At 40.8% G+C, this 6693-nt stretch overlaps 1 pseudogene; it reads left to right on the top strand.

The window, feature by feature from the left end:
* Positions 1 to 836: 836 nt before the first annotated feature.
* Positions 837 to 6693, top strand: part of LOC118607756 — a 30857-nt pseudogene continuing 25000 nt past the window's right edge.

Below are 6693 nucleotides of genomic sequence, written 5' to 3'. Positions count from 1 at the left end.
CCCAACCAAAGGGTGAAGAAACAAAACTCCAAGAGATAAAGTGACTCTCCAGGGTCACTCCCACACACGAGATGGTGGCCCTGGAGTGAGGCACAAGTTCCAGTAACCCCAAATCCTGGGACTTAAAACACAGTGACATGCTGGCCCCTGATATTCAGAGCAGGTGCTCAGGGAGAGAAGGTCCAAAGGGTTGCCTCTTCCCATCAGGTGAAGTAGAAATCCTGGCCAGGTCATCTTTCCCTATTTACCTTCTCCTGGGTTTGCAGACAGGGGCTGTTATAGATGAAGGTAGTGGGGAGGGGGCAGGGGCTCCTGAGACAGCCAAGCGTTTGTGTTTATCAATGCGTGTGCTGCACATTTCAAACGAATGAGTACCCTGGGAGAAGCTGGATGACACCCGGTGACAAGGGCAAAGTCAGGGCCAGATCTGAAGTGCATGGACACAGGTTCGAGTTCCAGCGAGGCCACCTGCTACTCGTGTGCCTGGGGACACACGCACCAACCTCTCAGCCTCAGTTTCCTCAGGAAGTAGCGACACCCACGGTGTGCATTTTGAAGATGCAAAGCAGAGTCGCCTGTGCCCTACTTAGCCAGTCGACATCGGCGTCACCATCACACAAGTGCGCAAGCGCCTCTTCAATTGCAGCTCAGAAAGAGCTGGAAGGGAGCGCCCCAGGCTGGACCCGCAGTGGCGAGCACGTCTCACCGAGAGGACGGCCTTTCGTAAGCCTTGCCATGGAGAGAAAGGGATTGCATATCGATTCACTCAGACTTTGACATGTGCCACGAAGTCGCCACTGGGAATGTGAGGAGGGGATCAGAGGATTGGGTTTTGCATGTTAACGTTGGAGGTGGGGGCGGGGCAGGATTCTTGGCGGCGCAGGTTGTTCCGGGCCGGGCTGCTGTCCGGCTGCCGCGAGCCCGTCCGGCCCGACCCGGAACTGCAGCCAGTGTCGTTCTGCGTGGTCACAGCCTGTGCCATCCCAGGTGTCCAGAATTTTACAGTCGTCCTAGCTACCAGGACTTGCAGCTGTGCTCTGCAGAACCACCAAGGAGGTACTGAGGATCCCAAAGTACCGTACTGAGGCAGGAACTAGGGGACGGCTTCAGGGCGATGACCACGGGCAGCAGAGCCACAAGATCCCCTGGATCTGTGATGAAGTACAGACTCCCTGCTCCTCCCCACAGGCAGACCCGTGCTCCTGAGCTTTCCCAAGAGGAGAGTGACGCTGCATAAGTGGGGTTCTTCCTAGTGAGAACGATGACACTCTCATTTATATACGAAGCCTTCCTTTGTGCCAGGCACTGTGCCACGAGCTTTAAAGGCATGCATCTCATTTGGTCCTGCCAACAACACCACGAAATGGGTGCTGTGATCATCCCTATTTTACAGAAGCAGAAAGACACTCAAACGGTAAAGAGATCAATGCAAATCAAAACCACAATAAGATAGCAAGCACTTCACACCTGTTAGAATGGCTATTATCTAAGTGTCAAGAAATAAGGATGTGGAGGAAAGGGAACCCTCATGCAGTTTTGGTGGGATTGCAAAATGGTACAGCCGCTATGGAAATCAGATTGGAGGTTCCTCAAAAAATTAAACGTAGAACTACCTTATGACCTAGCAATTCCCCTTCTGGGTATTTATCTGAAGAAACCCAAAACACTAATTCGAAAAGATCTATGCACCCCTATGTTCACTGCAGCAGTATTTACAACAGGCAAGTGTGAAAGCAACCTAATATATAGTATATATATATACAATGGAATATTACTCAGCCATACAAAAGAATGAAATCTTACCATTGCAACAACATGGTGGGACCTGGAAGATATTATGGTAAGTGAAATAAGGCAGACAGAAAAATATACCATATGATCTATCTTATATATGGAATCTAAGGAACAATATAGAAAAACAATACAGAAACAGACTCCTAGGTACAAAGAACAAACTGATGATTGCCAGATGGGAGAGGGGCTAGAGGGGTTGCTGGTTGAAAAGGTGAAGGGATTAATAAGTACAAATTATTAATTACAAAATAGTCATGGGGATGTGAAGTACAGCATAGGGAATATAGTCAGTAATATTGTAGTAACTGTGTATAGAGCCAGATAAGTGCTAGACTACTAGATGGGATCACTTTGTAAACTATAAATGTGTAACTACTATGCTGTACACTTGAAACTAATATAAAATAATATTGAATGTCAACTGTAATTGAAAAAATAAAAAGATGCTGTTACCTTAGCTGATATATAAACTTCTGAAATATAAACTACAGTGGAAATAAATAGCTTTTGCCAAAGACATAACAGGAGGGAGCCGTTTGTTTCTTAACTCCAAAAAATCCTGTTACATTAACCCATCAGTCTCCCAAGGATTCCAGAAAGCAGCTAAGGAGTCAGAGTATGCCATTACCTCTTACTTTTTCTGTCTCAGAGAAATGAACTCAGTATTTCAATTATATTCTTCCCTGTGGGGTAGGATGTCTAATGTATTATTTATGAAAAAGGAATTAAAATTAAAATACTAGTCCTTCCATAATTTCATCTAATTTTTCATCAATAAAAATTTTAAAAATTGCAGAAATTGAAGCACATATAGGTTCCGATCACTTAACTCCCTCAATTCTAATATTAAACTGTTGAACAACATATCCCTTTGGAAGGCTGGATCTAAGTAATTTATTTTATTGTACTATCCTTATAGAAAGTTATAATCTTAATCAAAAATGTATTTCTTAACATTTCTGAAAGATAATTCTTACTGGTTATTTCAACAGAAAAATTTGGAGGGAGAGGAATATTCTGACCACTCAAACCCAAATGAACAATTTTATCAAACTAAGATGGCAGTGATGGATACTCCTTGCAAACTCATCTAAGTAAGTGCCTTTTCCAATGTGGTATGTAATGACTGTAAAAATAGGTGAGACTTATTTCCAAGTGCTCAGCATGAAGAGAAGCTCACAGAAAGAATCTTCTAATGCCTTCCCACACAATTCTAGACACGAGTCTGAGGAAGGTGTTAACAGTGGTAACCTAGAAACTTATGAGGCCATGCAGCTATCTAATAGCTTCCAACTTGGTCATGAAATATGCTTAGAAGCTTGCTCTTACCAGCATAGCATTTAAGCCATCCATTTACTACCAATCAACACATATGCCTGGTTTAAACAGTCAATTCAAGGGAGTGTGGAAGGATGATCCACTCCTTCCCAAGGTTTCACAGAATACAGATGCATACAGCTGATATCTAGTCCTGCAAAGCTCCTTTACAGAATCATGTCCACAGTATGGAGTCAGGCCACCCACAGTGTAGGGGCATCTTTATATTTATCCAGTCTCTGTTCTAATATGTTTCACAACCTTCCTTTTAGTAGTGTCCTAAATGGTCATATTTATCTCAGCTTTGACCCTTGTGACTTATTATATTTACAATCTTACCTCACATCTTGGACCTTAAAATGATGCCATTTTCCCAACTCTGAAGTCTTAATTTTCTCAACGATGATTTGGTTATACCCTCTGATTCTGCTACTCCAGAAGCTCTGGGGAACCACTTGATCTATCATGGCTCCAAACTGTCATATGTGAAGGTCAGAGAGCTGAGGGCCCGAAAAATCAAACGATTTGTATGTAACATGCACGCATTTGTGCAAACAAAATTTACTTATATACTGGTTCATATTATGTTAAAATATGGCTTTATGTAACAAATAATTTTTTTCTAAAAAACATTTCTAAAACATTATTTTCCAAAGCTCGCTTAGACTGAAAAAATACATTGTGGTCTACATACATCCCTGATTCCCACTTTCCAATGGAAGACAAATTCAGTAATAATTAAGCTCTCAGGAGAGGAAACCTTTTCCCCACTTCTGATTTTAGTTTGGATTTTTCCTAAGCGTATTCCTGGTCTCCTGGTATCTCTCCACTCTTCTACGCAGTTTACCCTAGGGGAGGTAAAGAGATTTAACTGATTGGTAAATTTCAGAAGATCGGGCTCAGCTCTGTCTGGCTTCCTTCTCCTTGATTCTAGCTGCTCTCTGCTACTCCAGGAATTCTGCTCCTTTAAGAAGGTAGGGGAGCTTTTCTGGCCTACTGCTACTGTGACTAGGTGGGTAAATCTGCCTATTTCAGGGGTTATGAATTCTTAAGCACAGTTAACTAACAGACCTAAGGCCACGTCCTCCAAGCTGTCCTCTAAAATCTATAAAGGTGATATTTTGACTCCATGTGCCATGTATTTGCTTTCTCAAATTGTTCCAAACCTGGTGGGGAAGAATGGTGTCACCTTAGAGACCCCAGTAAACACTACTACATAAGACCAAAGATTATGCTTGTCTTTATTGCTATGTGTGTCAAGCATGGTAGGTTAGTCATAAATTTATTGGCCAATGATATATGAGGGGAAGGATGCAGAAAGGCTTCTGGGAGAGAGTTCCTCACCCTTAATAAAGAAATTTAAAGAAGGGAAGTTCTTTCCTCAGGCTTTTGTGTGGTGCCTTGTGAGGCCACTATTCTGAAGCCACCCCTTCATCATGAAAGGATAAGTCTGAGGCTGAAGATGTTCAAATAGGTCAAAAGGACTTGGGTCCTTGATAGTATTGCTAAGTCATTGGTTTAACCAATGCTATAAACTGCTTGGCTTCTGTCCTTTGTGTAATATGCAATAATAAATCTTATGGTTTGAGACAATTTGAATTGAGCCATCTGTTGCTTGAATTAAAAGCCTCTTAAGTGATAGAGCAGCAAAAAAAGACAGTTACTCCCATTATCAGTGAGGATAAGTTCCAAGCCCCCCAGTGGATGCCTGAAACCACAGATAGTACCAAACCTTACATGTGCTATGTTTTTTTCCCTATGCATATGTACCTTTTCACTTAAAGGAAGCACTTACAACTTTTTTCTTGGCATACCTGAATTGCCAGCATTAGTATTCTTGAGTTTTGAGGCATTGTTAAGTAAAATAAGGATTACTTGAACACTGTGATACAACAGTAGATCTGATAATCAATATGTCTACTAAGTGACTAATGGATGGGTAGCATATACAGCATGGATATGCTAGACAAAATGATGATTTATATCCTGAGTAGGATGGAGCAGAATGGCAAGAGATTTCATCATGCTACTCAGGATAGCACACAATTGTTTATTTCTGGCATTTTCCATTTAATGTTTTTGAACTGCAGTTGACCATAGGTAACTGAAACTGTGTAAAGCAAAACCAGATAAGGGGGGACTACTATACTCTAGTCAGGAGAGAAAGAAATGCACATGTATACATAAATAGTTTAGATAATTTTAGTTATTCATATATGCTCTGAAGAAGGCAAAAGGGGGGTTATGTAGAGAGAGTGACTGGAAGGGCTGATTTAGTTTGGATGATCATAGAATGCTTCCCTAAGAAGGAGGAGAGGCTTGACTCGAGACCTGAACAATGAGAAGGAGTCATCCATCTGACAAAAATGAAGAAAGAGCATACCAAATAGAAAGGACAGCAAGTTAAAAGGCCCTGAGGTGGGAATGATATTGACATGTTCAACAGTGAAGGAGAAAGCCAGCATGGCTGGAGCAGAGTAAATGTGGGAGAGAGTAGAAGGAGATGAGGTTAGCAAATTAAGCGGAAGCCAGATCATTAAAAGCCTTACAGGCCATAAAAAAAGAATGGATGTTCGTCAAGTTGTGAATGGGAAGTGTTTCAAAAATTTTAAACAGTGTAGTGGTAGGTCTAATTTGTTTTAAGACATTTATTTTGGCTGCTATGTGTAGGATGAATTTCATGGGCGGAAAGTTATATGAGGAGACAGAGACACTAATTTTGAGATTATTGCAATAATTCAAACAATAAACTATGGCTTGGGCTATGGAATTAATAGTGGAGATGATTGAGAAGTGATCAAATTTAGAACATATTTTGCAGATAGAGGTCACAGGCTTACTGTTGGATTGAATGTGGCATATAAAGAGAAGAAAGAGGTCAAAGATGATTCCTAAGTTTTTAGCCTGAGAAACTGTGTAGCCTGTGATGCTATTTTCTGAGACAGGAAATGTTTATTAGGGTGCATTAGTGGTAAGGGGAGCATTAGTAAGTTTTCAATAAATGTCTGTGGAATGAAAGATTAAATATTTAAATAGCAAAGCCTTAATGTGCAAACATATTTGGGAGAAATCTATGTACACACCTACTATAACACTAAGGGTATGAGTATTCACATTTGGATTGTATCACATACATGTCTTAAAGCCTAGTTATTGAGAAAAGTTGAGACAGACACTATTAATGCAACCATGTCCCATTAACACAAGTTAAAAATTAACAAAAACACATATAACAAATAAAATTGATAATGGAGCTAAACCAGTAGCATTTTAAAATTAGAAAGCAAGAAAATGGCCATGAAAAACTACAATCACCTCAGGACAAGAATACAAATGCAGATAGACTGCTGATCAGGTGTCGTTCCTGAAAACCAAGGGGACTCCAACATCTATGTTTGCGCGTGCCCAGTGGGAGTTTTACAATTTTGCTAAATACCTACCAAGTTTCTTGGAAGAATCCCAATTTAAACCCTCTGGACACATCAGCAATGTGCTCATTTTAGTTTATGTACCAAGCTTTGGTAATCTTTAATATCCCACTTAGGAAGTTAGTATAGGTAGCCTCTGGTTATACATAAAACT

This window comes from Rousettus aegyptiacus, unplaced genomic scaffold (genome assembly GCF_014176215.1).
Source record: "Rousettus aegyptiacus isolate mRouAeg1 unplaced genomic scaffold, mRouAeg1.p scaffold_m13_p_9, whole genome shotgun sequence".
Lineage (NCBI taxonomy): Eukaryota > Metazoa > Chordata > Mammalia > Chiroptera > Pteropodidae > Rousettus > Rousettus aegyptiacus.
Note: the sequence above shows the minus strand (reverse complement) of the source record. Positions and strands in the feature narration are given on the sequence as shown.